This window comes from Pelophylax lessonae (genome assembly GCF_965119305.1).
Source record: "Pelophylax lessonae genome assembly, chromosome: 8".
Classification (NCBI taxonomy): domain Eukaryota; kingdom Metazoa; phylum Chordata; class Amphibia; order Anura; family Ranidae; genus Pelophylax; species Pelophylax lessonae.
Window position 1 is genome coordinate 124,181,282 of NC_138775.1, and position 16,778 is coordinate 124,198,059.

General features: G+C 45.1%; 1 protein-coding gene across 2 annotated transcripts in view; it reads left to right on the forward strand.

Moving 5' to 3' along the window:
* Window positions 1-648: 648 nt before the first annotated feature.
* TCF20 (transcription factor 20) overlaps window positions 649-16,778 on the forward strand; it is a 325,469-nt gene continuing 309,339 nt past the window's right edge. For both annotated transcript variants that reach the window (XR_014225560.1, XM_082265222.1), the window contains exon 1: window positions 649-760. The gene's annotated coding sequence lies outside the window, so the exon portion shown is untranslated. The remainder of the gene's footprint in view (window positions 761-16,778) is intronic.

The following is a 16,778-nucleotide window of genomic DNA, read 5'->3' on the forward strand; positions in this document are numbered from 1 at the left end:
AGCACCGCTGTATATTGGCTAAATCTAAAGAGGCACAGGCCCGATCCTTTTCTACCCCCGCCCCCCATTCCACTAAACAGGAATCCAGGCGGGTCTGAATTTCTCTCCAATCCAAACCGTTGTACAGACCACATAAAATTCCACAGGAAACCTTTCCAACTGCTGTCTGCCCTTTAACATATGTCATTCACCTATTCTGATGCTGCACCTGTCACCTATGCAGCATCTTTGCAGTTCTTTTTATGGCTGGAAGTAAATAATTTATTATTTAATTTTGGGGGATACATATTGCTGCAGGTCAAGGGAGTGCTGTCCCTTTTCATATATACTGTTTACAGAGATGTCCATGCAAGGGTTATGTGCTACCCTAGAAAGCACAATAGCTGCCAGCATAAGTACTATTTGCAAGTTACCAGTGGGATTGGTGGAGGCCTTCCTGGAACATAGTGTCAATGACAGGGTTTGCTAGAGAGAAGAAAAGAGATAATTGGCCTTTTCTGAGTGTGAATATGCCTTCAGGTTCTATAAATAGTCACTGAAAATATTGAGGACTGATCTGCAGTGATATCCCCTTCTATTATTCATTTTCCTTTTGGCTTTGACATTTAGTTCTAATCTATTTATTTTCCCTCAATAGGATGTTCTTTCCTGCTGCTCTGCACTAATGGCTGCCTGGTTGCAAGGACTTTTTAAATGACACTAGGAGACTGTACCAAATCTACTACAACCTATTTTGAACAAGTGGAGCAGCTTTTATAAGGTAAGGCTTAATATGTTGGGAGCAGCACTGACTATTATGTAAAAAGGTTCACCTTTTAGGGTCTGTACACACTTGCATGTAATATTCTTGCTCTATTGCTGGTGATAAAGTGTGCAATATTAGTTGTGACTTAAAGGAGTTAAGTCAGGTTTTTTATCTTAATGCCCTCTCCCCCAAATTCTTACCTCTGCCCTCTCTCTGTTAAGCGATGTCCACGAGTCCCTCGGCCGTCCTGGGACTCGCCCTCCTGATTGGGATGCATACAGCTGTGGGAGCCAATGGCGCCATTGGCTCCTGCAGCTGTCAGTCAGTGAGCCAATTAGGAGAGAGAGAGAGAGAGAGAGAGTGAGCGGGGCTGAACAGCAGCTCCGTGACTGAATGTACACACAGGGCTGCAGCTCGGGTGCCCCCACAGCAAGCTGCTTGCTGTGGGGGCTTTCAATCAGTGGCGGCTGGTCAAAAGGGGTGCAGGGGCACCCCCCCCCCCCCCCAAGGCTAGTCACTGTGTAAAATCAGCTAGTCACCGTGTAAAAGAAAAAAGTTTACCTTTAATATGGCAGCGTGGCGCGGGACACATTGCTGGCTTTGGGAGGGGTGGGGGCTTTGGCATCATGTGCTTCTTTACTTGTAAGGTGATTAGTGTCCTCCGGAGCGCAGGGCGATGCGCCCCGAACACTCCCGCTCTCCGTCTTGTGATTGGTCCACCCTGGCAGCATAGCACCAGGCTGGACCGTGAAATGCTGCATCAAGTAGTGTGTAGCTTGCAGGTTCACATTCAGCAGATAGTGAGGCTTGCCAGAGCCGCTTGGTGTGTGTGACACTGTCATGTAATGTAACTGCTTGCTTGCAGGGAGAAAGACCAGCTGTCAAAACTCAGCGGTGATGTCGTGGGTGGGCGGGACCAAACAGCTATCAAACACCAGCCAATAGGATGGGGTCTGGGCGGCAGCTTCATTTATGTGGCTCCACCGCTTTCTTAAGCAGCTCAATCGTTGGCTGGTGTTTGACAGCTGCTCGATCCCGCCCACCCCCGACATCACCAATGAGTTTTGACAGCTGGTTCTCCATGCAAGCAGGTACATTACATGACAGTGTGACACACACTGAGCGGCTCTTGCAAGCCTCACTATCTGCTGAATGTCTGAACTGTTAGTGTCCATAAGTGGTGCCCACCAGTGCCGCCTCATCAGTGCCCATCAGTGCTGCCTATCAGTGCCCACCAATGCTACCTATCAGTGCCCAGGAGGGCTGCCAATCAGTGCCTATCGGTGCCGCCTATCGGTGCTGCCAACCAGTGCCCATCAGTGCTACCTATCAGTGCTGCAACTCAGTGCTCAACAGTGCTGCCTATCAATGCCCATGAGTGCACTGAGTGCCAGGGATGGAGAGATGAACTCAGCAACCAGGCACATTGTCCATGGGGGGGCTGGCCTGGTTGGGCACAACTGAAATCTGTTCATGTTTATTGTCACATGCCGATATTTAGTATAATAGATAATCGCCTTACTACTATTGTAAATAATACAATAAACTTCTGGTAAAATAAAAAGTGTCAGTAAAAGGCTTTCTGCTAAGCACTGTTAGGTGTAAAAAAAAAAAATGTGCAGTGCTAACTCGCTAATGGTGGAACCCTCTAATGTATGGAAATCTTAATAAAGGTAAATACTACCACAATACCTGTCTCTGTAATATGTAACTACACATAAAACACACATCAAACTGAAAACAAGACATCAACATGAAGGTAGAAACTCCTCTTATAGATATTTGCCATACAGATTAACTACAAGTGCAATAATTCCAGAGATATGTGATTTCACATGTAATACACCTCAAAAGGAAAATAAGGCATATATCTTTTTCAAAACTTAGCAGGAATGGTGGAACCCCTCTACAGATATTTGTCATACAATTTAAGTGCAAAAACTTTTTAGTTGGAAGGTTCACACCAGTAGAGAACTTTAGAATTCTTATTAAGTGTAACAATCTGAAAAATTTTATATGTTTTAGTTACTATTATAATGTAAATTATTGCACTTGAAGTTAATTTTCCACCACTCATGCTAAGTCCATGTCTTTATGGACCTTGCTTTATGCACTGGTGCGCAGTCATGTTGGAACAGGAAGGGGCCATCCCCAAACTCTTCCCACAAAGTTGGGAGCATGAAATTGTCCAAAATATCTTGGTATGCTGTTGCTATAAGAGTTCCCTTCACTGGAACGAAGGGGCCAAGTCCAACCCCTGAGAAACAACCCACCACCATAATCCCCCCCCCCCCCCACTCCGCCAAGTGATTTGGACCAGTGCCCAAAGCAAGGACCATAAACACATGGATGAGAGTGAGTTTGAGATGGAGGAACTTGACTGGCCTGCACAGAGTCCTGACCTCAACCCGATAGAACCCCTTTGGGATGAATTGGAGCGAAGACGGCGTGCTAGGCCTTCTCGTCCAACATCAAGTGTCTGACCTGTATAGAAAATTTAAATTAAAACCCGCGCTAAAAAATATAATATGAACCAGTGCTACCTGCAGCTGCTGCTGCTCACTTTGGTAAAAACCAAGACCGAATGAAAACTTTATAAAAACAGCGCTACCAGGAATGTGAATATATAGATAATGTAATCATCCAATAATGATAAATAATACAAAATCATCCAATTAATATATATGATAGTATATAAAGTGCACTAGTGGTAACAAAAATATATCAATTAATACATATGAAAGTGCATAATATCAAAATTATTTGCAGTGCTAATGGTGCAAAAGTGCTAAATAAAGTGCAGTTCAAAAATAGTCCACAAAAAAAGTGCTTGAAGTGCTCCACACGGTGACAAAGGTGCTTCAAAAGACCCTTTTGGGGAACCACTCACCAGATTTTATAGATAATCAAGCCTCAAATAATCAGTGGTTTTTCCAAAATACAGCCCATGGGGATGGATGGGTCAACAAACCTCCAGCCTTTAATTACAGTCCCCTCTCGGTCAGCCACTCAAAAAGAAAGGGAAAGAGCCAGAAATAGTAAAGCCCGCAAAGTATTTATTATATAAGCAAAGATTAAAACTACTCACAAGAGCATAAGGTAAAACAGCGTTGGATAACCACAATAGTAACATCTAATGCGTCCACTTCCGGGAACCCGGAAGCCAGATGCGGCTTCGATCGGGTCTCCGATGACGTAACCCGGAGGCGGCATCCATGATGTCACATCCGGGTTACTCTGCTGCTAAAGGCGGCAGATTCAAAAAGTGACAGTATTCAAAAATGCAGTTTTCAGCGTTTTGAATACATGGAAGTGTAGTGGAGGGGTCTAGGGTCTTTTAGACCCTCGATCCCTCCATAAAGAGTACCTGTCGCTGCATATTGCTGTCACAAGGGATGTTTACATTGCTTGTGACAGCAATAAAAGTGATCAGATTTAAAAAAAAAAAAAAAAAAAACCCTGTGTTAAACTTAAAAAAAAATAAATAGGAAAAAAAAATAATAAAATTTAGCCGCCCCCGTTGCCGTTAGCTCGCGCACAAAAGAAAATCGCAAATGAAATCGCTGTTCAAACCACACATGTGAGGTATCGCTGCGATCGCCAGAGCGTGATCAACAATTGAGAAAAAAAAAAAGAGTTGCACTCTAACTCTAAACTGGTAACCGTTGAAAAAATTTTAAAGCGTCGCCTATGGAGATTTTTATTGACCGTAGTTTGTCGCCATTCCACAGGTGTGCGCAATGTTAAACCGTAACATGTTGGGTATCTATTTACTCGGCGTGACATCATCTTTCACAATATACAAAAAAAAAGTGGGCTAACTTTACTGTTTAGTTTTTTTTTTTTAAATGCAGTGAAATGTGATTTTTTTTTTTTTTTTTCGTAATTTTTCCAAAAAAATGGCATTTGAAAGACCGCTGCACAAATACCGCGTGACAAAAAATATTGCAATGACCGCCATTTTATTCTCCAGAGTCTTTGCTAAAAAATATATATATATATATATAATGTTTGGGGGTTTTAAGTAGTTTTCTAGCAAAAAATACTGATTTAAACTTTTAAACAAAAAGTGTCAAAAATAGGCTTGGTGGTAAAGTGGTTAACTCGGCTCCCAGTACCCTCCACTCCCCCCCCCCCCCTTTTTTTTTTTTTTCCTCTCTCTCACTCTCTCTTAAGCCTCGTACACACGCAACGAATTTCCGCCGACCGGTCGTCGGTCTTTTGTCCAGAGTTGTGTTTTGTTGGTTGGAATGTGCTCTAGACTGCACACTAATTTTCTCGCACGACAGATTTCTACTTCAGAAGTGATATCATGTGTTGGATTGCTTTCTTTGTGTTCTTTCATCTCTGAGCATGCCCAGTCTTGCTCATAAGATTTTTCCCTATCGAAATCTGTACTGACTGCACGAAAATCGGACGTGTTTTGACGGAGGACAAAAATTTCATAGCCTGCAAACCAGGATTTTTTCGTCCGGAAAGTCGGAGTCGGTTGTCGAGAGCACCATACTAACAAGCCGAAAATCGGCAGATCGGTCGTCGGACGAAAATTCCCGGCCGAATTTCCACTCGTGTGTACGGGCCTTTACTCTCCTATGGAAGCAACAACCGGTACACTACTCTTGTAGTATACAGTGTGTAAAGTTCAGCATGGTCGGGTGTAATGGGGATGCTCAGTGGCAGTAAAAAAACATGGCAAGCTTGCCCTCACTTGACTCTATGGTCTTGGAGGACCGGAGCTATGGAAAATGTTGTTGCCTAGCAACCGTTTTTTTTTTTTTTTTTTTTCATTTTATATAATTTTTTTTTTTTTCTATCTTTTAGTGTACTTGTGAGATCTGAGGACTTTTTGACCCCAGCTCTCACAAAAAAGAGGTCCTGTCGTGCCTATTTCTATTACGAGGAATGTTTACATTCCTTTTAATAGAAATAAAAATTATCAATTTTTTATTTTTTTTTTTAAACGGTGTAAAAATAAAAAATAATAAATAAAATAAATAGTAAAAAAAAAAAATGAAAGCGCACTGTCCCCGTGAGCTCGCGCGCAGAAGCGAACTCATACAGAAACCCCGCCCACAAATGTAAACGGTGTTCAAACTACACATGTGAGGTATCGCCGCGATCGTTAGAGCAAGGGGAATAATTTGAGCCCTAGACCTCCTCTGTAACTCAAAGATGGCAACCTGTAGAAATTTTTAAATTGTCGCCTATGGGGATTTTTAAGTACCAAAGTTTGTCGCCATTCCGTGAGCGTGCGCAATTTTGAAACATGACATGTTGGGTATCTATTTACTCGGCGTAACATTATCTTTCACATTATGGAAAAAAATTGGGCTAACTTTACTGGTTTCTTATTTTTTAATTAAAAAAAGTGAATTTTTTCCAAAAAAAATTGCGCTTGGAAGACCGCTGCGCAAATACGGTGTGATAAAAAATATTGCAATAATCTCCATTTTATTCTCTAGGGTCTCTGCTAAAAAAAAAATATATAATGTTTGGGGGTTCTAAGCAGTTTTCTAGCAAAACTGATTTTAGCTTGTAAACACCAAATGTCAAAAATAGGCCTAGGCAAGTGGCTAGGATGCATGATGATGCTCCTTGGATGTTTGGCCCCTCTATATGGCTAGGCTGTGAAAAAGTCTCACACATGTGGTATTGCCATACTCAGGAGGAGTGGCAGAATGTATTTTGGGGTGTAATTTTTGCTATTTACATGCTATGTGTTAGAAATATCCTATAAATTGACAACTTTGTGTAAAAAAAAAAAAAAAAAAAAAAAAAAAAAAGGTTTTCATTTGTTTCCCACATTTTCCAAAAACTTTTGGAAAAAAATGACACGTTCAAACGACCCATAATGCCTCATAGAATATACGTTGGAGTGTTTGCTTTCCAAAATGGGGTCATTTTGTGGACTTTTCCATTGTGTTGGTGCTCTAGGGCCTTGAAAAGTGTGATAGGTAGTAAGAAGGTTTTATGTGTATTTATGCTCCTAGAACGCCTGAAGGTGCTTCTTGGACGTGGAGTCTCTTTTTGTGGCCAGGCTGTGTAAAAGTCTCACACATGTGGTATCATCATACTCGGAAGGAGTAGCAGAATGTATTTTTGGGTGTAATTTTTGCTGTGTACATGCTGTGTGTTAGAAATAGCTTATAAATTGACAACTTTGTGGGAAAAAAAAGAAAAAGAAATGTTTTCTTCATTTTCCCAAGAATTGTGGGAAAAAATGACAACTTCAAAAAACCCACCATGCCTCTTACTAAATACCTTGGACTGTCTACTTTACAAAAAGGGGTCATTTGGGCGGTATTTGTACTGTCCTGACATTTCAGGGCCTCAAGAAAGGAGATAGGCAGTCAGTACATCTGGTGTGATCAATTTTCAGTAATTGGTACCATAGCTTCTAGACTCAACTTTCACACAGACTAAATAATATACACTAATTTGGGTTAATTTTACCAGAGACATGTAGCAGTATACATTTTGGCCCAAATGTAAGAAGAAAAATTAATTTTTTGCAAAATTTTATAATTGAGGGCGTCTGACCGGGCTGTGCGACTCAGTGTTGTGCGTCTGACCGGGCTGTGCGACTCAGTGTTGTGCGTCTGACCGGGCTGTGCGACTTAGTGTTGTGCGTCTGACCGGGCTGTGCGACTCGGCGTTGTGCGTCTGACCGGGCTGTGAGATTGTGAGTGTTGGGTGACTGACCGGTGTCAAGTGAGTGGAGCGGAATACCAGAGGGTGAGAAGGTAGCGTTAGGAAGCCAGGAAATAGCCACATAGGATAGACTTAAATCGCTGAATCCCCATTAGATTAGATAGTAGGTACAATGCCTGGCGGGTGTGGGGATGCGACTCGGTGTACATCTTGTGATATGTATGCGTTCCTCGGTCATGCGATCGAGGGCGAATACAAATGCGCAAAATGTGAGCACGTTGCTTCCCTGGAAGCTCAGGTCCTGAATCTAGGGAAGCAGCTGGCAACACTGAGACGAATGTCCATACCGGAGGAGAGCCAGGATTGTACCAATCAGGTGCAGACAGGGGCCTGCACAGAGGTGGGCGGAGTATCGGAGGTGCAGGCAGCAGAGCAGAGCAGAGGGGTGACAGTTAGGAGGGGTAGAAGGGGACAAGTCAAGGAGGCTGATCCTGGGCTGGAGCACCCCAATAGATACGCCCCGTTGTGTGATGTTGGGGAAACCAGTCAGGGACCAGCATTGCTGGAGCAGAGCGACGCCCCTAGCTGCCAGGGGACGAACTCCTCCAGTGAGGCCGGGAGAAAGGGAAAGGAAAGACAGGTGCTGGTGGTAGGGGACTCAATTATTAGAAGGACAGATAGTGTAATCTGTGACATAGACCGTGTGCGCCGAACAGTCTGTTGTTTGCCGGGCGCTCGGGTTCGGCACATCGCGGATCGGGTGAACAGATTATTGGGTGGGGCTGGGGAAGACCCAGCTGTCATGGTACACGTGGGTACCAATGACATAGGCAGAGGAAGACGGAGAGCCCTAAACGATTTCAGGGACTTAGGCGCTAAGTTGAGGACTAGGACCTCCAAGGTAGTATTTTCCGAAATACTACCGGTACCTCGAGCCACACCAGAGAGGCAGCGGGAGATTAGGAAAGTTAACGAGTGGCTGAGGAGCTGGTGTAGTAAGGAGGGTTTCGGGTTCCTGGAGAACTGGGCCGACTTCTCAGTCGGTCACCGGCTCTTTGGTAGGGACGGATTGCACCTGAATGGGGTGGGTGCAGCCGTACTGGGTGAGAGGATGGCCAAAAAGTTAGAGGGGCTTTTAAACTAGGGAATGGGGGGGAGGGTACAGATGTAGAATTAGCCAGTGGAAAGCAAGTTTCAGAGGGCAGAAATGGGGGCATTAGCGGTAGGGTGTTCGGAGCCCCTATACCCAGGGTGGGTACGGGGAAAAATCAAGAGAGCAGCCTAAAAACATCAAAATTACGAGGCTTATATACCAATGCCAGAAGCCTGGCCAACAAGATGGGAGAGCTGGAGCTGCTGATGTTTGAGGAGGACTTAGATTTTGTGGGGATAACTGAGACTTGGTTTGACAGCTCTCATGACTGGATGGCGACCATTCAGGGGTATTCCCTTTATCGCAGAGATAGAGAGGGTAAAAAAGGGGGAGGGGTATGTTTGTATATTAAGAACAGTATACAGGTAAATATGAGGGATGATATTAATAATGGAGCTATGGACGAGGCAGAATCCCTATGGGTAGAGCTTCAAAGGAAAGGCACGGTGGGGAAGGTAATATTGGGCGTATGCTATAGGCCCCCAAACCAGAGGGAGGAGGGTGAGGTGGACCTCATGTTACAGATAGGATTGGCAGCAAGGATGGGAAATGTCATTATAATGGGGGACTTTAATTATCCTGATATAGACTGGGCAGAAGGAACCGCGCATTCAGCCAAGGCTCGGCAGTTCCTAAATGTTTTGCAGGACAATTTCATGGGTCAGATGGTGAATGCACCGACAAGAAACAATGCGGTACTTGACCTACTGATTACCAACAATACAGACCTGCTCACGGATATAGAAATACGGGACAACTTAGGGAACAGTGACCATAGGTCAATTGGTTTCAGTATTAATTACAGTAATAGGAAACACAAGGGTAATATAAGGACACTGAATTTCAAAAGAGCCAATTTCCCTAAACTGCGCTCGCTGCTAGAAAATATCAAATGGGATAGAACCCTGGGAACAAAGAACACGGAGGAAAAATGGGAGTGCTTCAAGAGCATACTTAACAAGGGGGTGGGCCAGTGCATTCCACAGGGAAATAAATTTAAAAGAGCAAAACTAAACCCTGGGTGGCTAAACTCCAACATAAAAATGTATATTAGAGCTAAAGAAAAGGCCTTCAAAAAATACAAGACTGAGGGGTCATTGGCAGCATTTAAGCATTACAAAGAGTGTAATAAGAAATGTAAAGATGAAATCAGGGCGGCTAAAATAGAACACGAGAGACATATAGCGGAGGAGAGTAAAAAGAACCCCAAGAAATTCTTTAAGTATATAAACAGTAAGAAAGCGAGGCCAGAACACATTGGCCCCATAAAAGATGATAAAGGAAAAATGGCCACTGAGGACAGAGAAAAGGCGGAAGTGTTAAATAATTTCTTTTCTTCAGTCTTCACAAAGGAATCGGGGGGCTACACGAACCCCGCTTGTAAGGCCGAACTAAATAATACACCTCAGGAAGTGCCGCCATGGCTAACAGAGGATAGACTTAGAGCTAAACTAGAGAAACTTAACATAAATAAATCCCCGGGACCGGATGGCTTGCACCCAAGGGTTCTAAATGAGCTCAGTCAGGTGATTGCCAGACCATTATTCTTGATCTTTAAGGATAGTTTACAGACAGGTATGGTGCCAGCTGATTGGAAAAAAGCTAACGTGGTACCAATATTTAAAAAGGGGCCGAGATATATCCCGGGTAACTATAGGCCGGTCAGCCTAACATCTGTAGTCTGCAAAATTTTGGAGGGGATGATAAGGGACCACATACAAGACTTTAGTAATGAAAACGGTATTATAAGTAGTAATCAGCATGGATTCATGAAAAATCGTTCATGCCAAACCAATCTATTAACCTTCTACGATGAAGTGAGCTGCCACTTAGATAAAGGTAAGCCTGTGGATGTGGTGTATCTGGACTTTGCAAAGGCCTTTGACACCGTTCCCCACAAACGCTTACTGTACAAACTAAGGAAGGTAGGTATGGACCATAAGGTGAGTACCTGGATAGAGAACTGGCTCCAGGGGAGAGTACAGAGGGTGGTGATTAATGGGGAGTACTCGGATTGGGCGGGTGTGGAAAGTGGGGTCCCCCAGGGTTCTGTCCTGGGACCAATCCTGTTTAATTTATTTATAAATGATCTAGAGGAGGGGATATCTAGTACAATCTCAGTATTTGCAGATGATACTAAATTAGGCATGCCGATATCTTCTATGCAGGATGTGGAAATCTTGCAAGCAGACCTGAACAAAATAACGGGGTGGGCAACTACATGGCAGATGAGATTTAATGTAGAAAAATGTAAAGTAATGCACTTGGGGGCCAGAAACCAGAAAGCAAGCTACTCACTAGGGGGGGAACCTCTGGGTGAGTCTAGGATGGAAAGGGACCTGGGGGTACTGGTAGACAACAGGCTTGGAAGTGGCATGCAATGCCAAGCCGCTGCAAGCAAAGCCAACAGAATACTGGGTTGTATAAAAAAGGGGATTCACTCCAGAAATAAAGAGATTATTCTTCCACTCTACAAGACTCTGGTCCGGCCACATCTGGAGTATGCTGTCCAGTTCTGGGCACCGGTCCTCAGGAAGGATGTGCTGGAACTGGAGAAAGTCCAGAGAAGGGCAACAAAAATAATTAGGGGAATGGAGAACATCGGCTATGAGGAAAGACTACAAGCACTGAACCTATTCTCTCTGGAGAAGAGACGCTTGAGGGGGGATATGATATCAATGTACAAATACTGTACTGGCGACCCTAGCATAAGGAACAAACTATTTAGAGTAAGGGAATACAATAAGACACGTGGCCACTCACTAAAACTAGAGGAAAGGCGGTTTAACCTTAAAGTGCGTAAGGGGTTCTTCACTGTAAGAGCGGTAAGGATGTGGAATTCTCTTCCGCAAGCAGTCGTATCAGCAGGGAGCATTGATAGTTTCAAAAAACTATTGGATGGACACCTTAAAGACCACAACATACAGGGGTATACAATGTACGGTTAAAAGCAAACACACACACATAGGTTGAACTGGATGGACTTGTGTCTTTTTTTCAGCCTCACTAACTATGTAACTATGTAACTATGAAACCTGTTATACTTCTCTGCTCTGTGAAATAGTATTGCACAGAGCAGCCTCGATCCTCCTCTTCTTAGGTCCCTTGCCGGTGCTCCTGGCCCCTCCCACTTGCCGAGTGTCCTCACAGCAAGTAGCTTGCTGTGGGACGCCTGAGCCGAGCCGCTGCTCTGTGTTCATTCAGACTCGGAGCCGTGGATCGGCCACGCTCCCTCTCTTCCCTCATTGACTTACTGACTTTGACATCAGTGGAAACCAATGGCGCCCACTGTGTGTCTTAACCAATTAGGAGGAGAAGTCCTGGACAGCTGATGTTCTTTTGCAACATCGCTGGATCGAGATGGGGATCAGGTAATTATTGGGGAGACTGATTTGGCTGCTGTACATGGAATGCTTTAAGATGAACCACTTTAACTGCTTCCTGCCCGCGTCATTGTAAAATGATGGCAGGGCAGAATCAGCTTTGTTCTGGGAAGATTTCATTTGATGTCGTCCCAAAAACGCGCGGCCGCTCGGCGCTAACTGGTCCCCCCCCCGCTGCATCCACCGTACACAGCAGAAGACCGATCACTACACCCGCCTGCTGCCAGTGTCATGTGATCACTGTGACCAATCACAGTAGACCACATGACAGTTGTAAACAATGAATGGCTTCCTTTTATTCCTTTCATTGTATACAGATGTGTTGCTAGCTGTGATTGGTCACAGTGATCACATGGTACAAACGGGCAATCACAGTCCATTTTGTAAAATGTGATTAGCTGTGACCAATCACAGCTAATTACAACAATAGACTGTGTCACTCAGAAAAAATATTTGCTTATAGCAGTGAACTTCACTGCTATAACCAAACCTAGTATATGAAAATTTTCAGGCCTTTTTTTTTTTTTTTTTAGCACAAAAAATAAAAAACCCAGTAGTGATTAAATACCACCAAAAAGAAAGCTCCATTTGTGTGAAAAAAATGTCATATGGCTACAGTGTTCCATGACTGTGCATTTGTCATTCAGAGTGCGACTGCACTGAAAGCTGAAAATTAGCCTGGGCAGGGAGAATGGAAAAGTGCCCAGTAGGCAAGCGGTTAAATAAACCAATGGCCACAATAGCTGTCTGGAATGTGTTGTGGAAGCAATCCAGTGGTTATACGCCTTCCTGATTGCTTCTCCGGTTTTTTTTTTCCCCTGTGGCCTCTGGACTCACCTACTTCTCCTGGGAGCCTTGGACTAAAAAAAAAAATCACATCAGGAAGTGATTTTTTTAACATAAAACCGTAAAATTTGACCTCTTCATACGGTGCACATGTCTACAAAAATGAGGCTCCCATACTATTTGTTGGTTTTTACCACGCACACAACAATGAAAAGGAAAATATTTTTTACTTTATGCTAAAAAACACCACCAATAAAATGTAAAAATTCAAAATTTCTTCAAGTTACGCCAATATGTATTCTGCTACATGTTGTTGGTAAAAATAAAAATCCTAATGTATGTTGAATGGTTTGCGCAAAAGTTTTTTTATAGCGCCTTCAAACGATGGGGAATTTTTATTTATTTTTTTACTAGTAATGGCGGCGATCAGTGTTTTTTTTTTATTTTTGGGGAAAAGTGACACCAATACAGTGATCAGTGCTAAAAAAAAAATATGCACAGTCGCTGTACTAATGACACTGGCAGGGAAAGGGTTAACATCGGGCCGTCAAAGGGTAAAAAGTGTTCCTAGGGAGTGCTTACAAACTGTGTGTGGGGTGCTTTAACTGTGGGAAGACAGAGATCCATGTTCCTGCTTAGCAGAAATGCAGGATCTCTAGCTTCCCTTATCACAGAACAGCGATCTGCCTTCTATAGAACGATCAGCGGATCCCAGCGGACATTGGGTCCGCCGGACCCGCCGATTGGCTTCTGCTGTGCCCAATCACAGTGGGAGCGGGTCGCCAGCAGTGCGCATGCACACCCCCAGATCAAGAAGTACAGAAGTGTGTACCTGTACTTAATTCTGCACACAGGAGCCGACGCCCCGCAGAAAATATATACGTGGCAAGGGGTTAAAAGCCCTGACACGCTCCCAAGTTTTGGAAACTAACCACAGGCCTCGAAAGGAGCATACAACAGTAAGAGAGGGACAACAAATAATACTTTGATTAACCCTCAACCCTATTGAGCCCCATATCTGGAGGGAACTTTGCTGTCCTGAAAGATTTCTGGAAATTCAGATAGCAGGTAATAACTGTGAGGTTAATTTGCAAAAACTGGAGAGTGCAAAATCGGGTGCAGTTGTGTATTGTAGCCAATCAGCGTCCAACTTCAGCTTGTTCAATTAAATTTTGACAATCTGGAAGCTGATTGGTCTCTGTGCAAAGCTGCACCAGCTTTTGCACACTCCAGTTTTAGTAAATCAACCTGTGTTTTCCCAAGTCCTCTTCCAGGGCCGCTTACATGAAAGGATAGACTAAAAATCCGTACTTTTAAGGGGGGGGGGGTGCTGTTGACCTTCCTTCCATCCAAACGACTGGTCAATGCTGTAGTTCAGGTGTAAACAGTAGTGCTTGACGGATGTTGCTGTATGGGGGATGGGGAGCGGCAGCTTTTCCTTTCAGCAAGTTGCTGTTGCGCTGGTTTGAGACTGCCTTGTAGATTTCCATGATATCTTCCTTCAACCATTTTGCTATGGTGCCTTTTGTCATCTTGAGGCCTCTTTTTGGCTCTTTGAACAAAACAGGCTAGAAGAAACTCTCCATTCCTTTGTACATTCAATGTAGGTTATCAGGCACCTTCTGACGTCAATTTTGTTGTACTCCTTTTGTTTTTCCTTAGTGGGGTTTCCCTAAAAGGAAGGAATTACTGTCTCTTCTGTTTTTATGAAAATCCATCGCCACCTTTGGTAGAAAAGTAGAGTCCAAGGTAAGATCATTTTATTCATGAGGATATTGCAGTAAGGTTCTTTGTCATGGAGAGCACTAACCCAAAATAACAGTTTTTAGCGTGAGGTACTTTAGTGAGCTTTCGTCTAAAGTTTGTAGGGTTCAGCTAGAAAACTCCTCAGAACCATACCCAAATCCCAAGAGGGGAATCTGCTTCTTTCTCTTACGTCCTCCGACAGTCGCCGCCTCTTCATATTCGTCACATATGGGGTATTAGACTTTGCTCCGAAGGAGTAGCTAGGCAACAGAATATGTTAACAATAAAGCTTTAACATATCCCACCCTCAAGGGGTGGTCCCCTCAGTCAATACCCTCCTACTTCCTGCAACCATATCTCAGTTTTAATGTCTAGCTTGTCAGGAGTGGCTGGCTCTCTCTGTGCTGGGACTTTTTGTCCCAGACTCTTTCTTCTTTTTGATATTTTGTTTGAGTTTTCTCTCTACCTTTACTTAGCTGTTATTTTTGTCAGCATTAGTTAGTTCTTCGGACGAAGAGGATCATGCGGACTGGGTCTCGGGCTGATCCCCCTGGTCGCAGGTCGTGGGTCAGTGGCTTCCCAGTCTGCCATCGAGCGTTCAGCCAGGTAACGCTCCTGGCACGGTGAACGACCCATCCCTGTTCGGTGCAGGGATGATTGGTGAGGTGGCTACCTCACCGGACGCTGTGCGGTTTCTGAACCGCCATTGTGTGCGTCTTGAATTGCGACTCTCCCTGCCTCATGTGCAGCGGCTTGTTCGCCTGTGCGGGTTCCCCACGCCATGTGAGGTAAGTGTATCTGTGTGGGGACCTGTCTGTCTGGGGGGGGTCTCAGTCTGGGACTGTGTAACCTGCCTTTAATCACACTGCTTGTCTCCCTATATCTCGGCTGCATGCTGTGGGCTGCAAGGGGGGGGGGGAGCTGTATGACACTGAGTATGTCAGGCTGGGCAGTGTGAGGAGCTGTGTGCTGTGGGGCATGTTTTTAATGGCATGTTGGGGCATATACAGCGATCGCTGCGGCGATCTAACATGTATCCATATTATGGGATAATATTGTGTGTGATTTTATGCACTGTGGAGCGGCGATTTCGGCGCCAAACGGCGCCATTTTACCCGCGCCCGCTCCGGCCGCATGGTTTACATGCACGGCGGCCATTTTCTTGTAGCCTCCATAGGCTTACATAGAGCGCCCTGGCAGCATCACTTCCTCTCTCCTGGAAGCACCGATCGAGGCAGCAGCAGCAGCGGAGTCTCCTCAGGTTTTATCCTTCTATTCCTGTGTTCCATTGCCTGTATTCAGTCTGTATATTCCCTGTGGGGGTCTCATTGTGCCTGAGTGTGGTGCGGTGGGCTGCGCTTGCCGCGCTTGCTGTAAGGGGGCAGTTAACCCTTGGTTGTCTGGCATACAGGGGCAATGGATTCTCAGGAGGGCAAGTTTCCCACAGTATTGGTGGAAAGCCAGGGGACCGCTGTTTCCCCCCCAGGGGGGGATTTGGCCACTATTGTGGCTGGCCTTGCTGCACAGGTGCAAATGCTGGTGGCTGCTCAATCTACTAAACGGCCCAGAGTTGCTCTGTCCTCTGATTCTGAGGGTGAAGGTGATGGGGCTGTTCTGGCGGGGACCCCCCTATCGGGGTCCCGCTCCTCTCTTGATCTAGTGGGGTCTGAGGTAGAGGCTGAAGTTGAGGGGGTTGATAATTCTCCCCCTGGCTCGCCTGAAGAGCTTGCAATCATGGATGAGTTGATTGCTTCCATTAAGCAGACGCTACGTTTGCAGGACGAGGTGTGTCCCCCAGCTGCCTTGGCGGCTTATGGGACGCAGAGAAAACGCAGGACGCCGCAGGTTTTTCCCTGCAATGCTGATTTTCAGCGCGCTGTTAAGGACCAATGGCGCGATTTGCGCAAGCCTTTTGCGGTACCAAGTAAATTTAAGCTGCGTTATCCTTTCTCGCCTGCCACTGATGAACGGTGGTGTGTGCCTCCGCCAGTGGATCATGCTATTGCGGTTTTGAACAAAGCCACTGCGATCCCTGCAGAGGGATCCCCTGTTTTCCGTGATGCCACGGATAGGAGACTGGAGTCTCTTGCCCGTCATACTTATTCTGTTACGGGTTCTATGCTTAAGGCTCTGTTTGCTTCTCTCATGGCGGCCCAGGCGATCGCAAGTTGGACGCAGATGCTTAGGCGCGTCCTAGTGGCCGATTCGGCCTCGGCGGCGACCCTGGATATGGTGGATCAGATCCACCAGGGTGTCATGTATCTGTGTGATGCGGACCTGGACCTGATTCCGTTGGCCGCGCGTGTGCACAGCG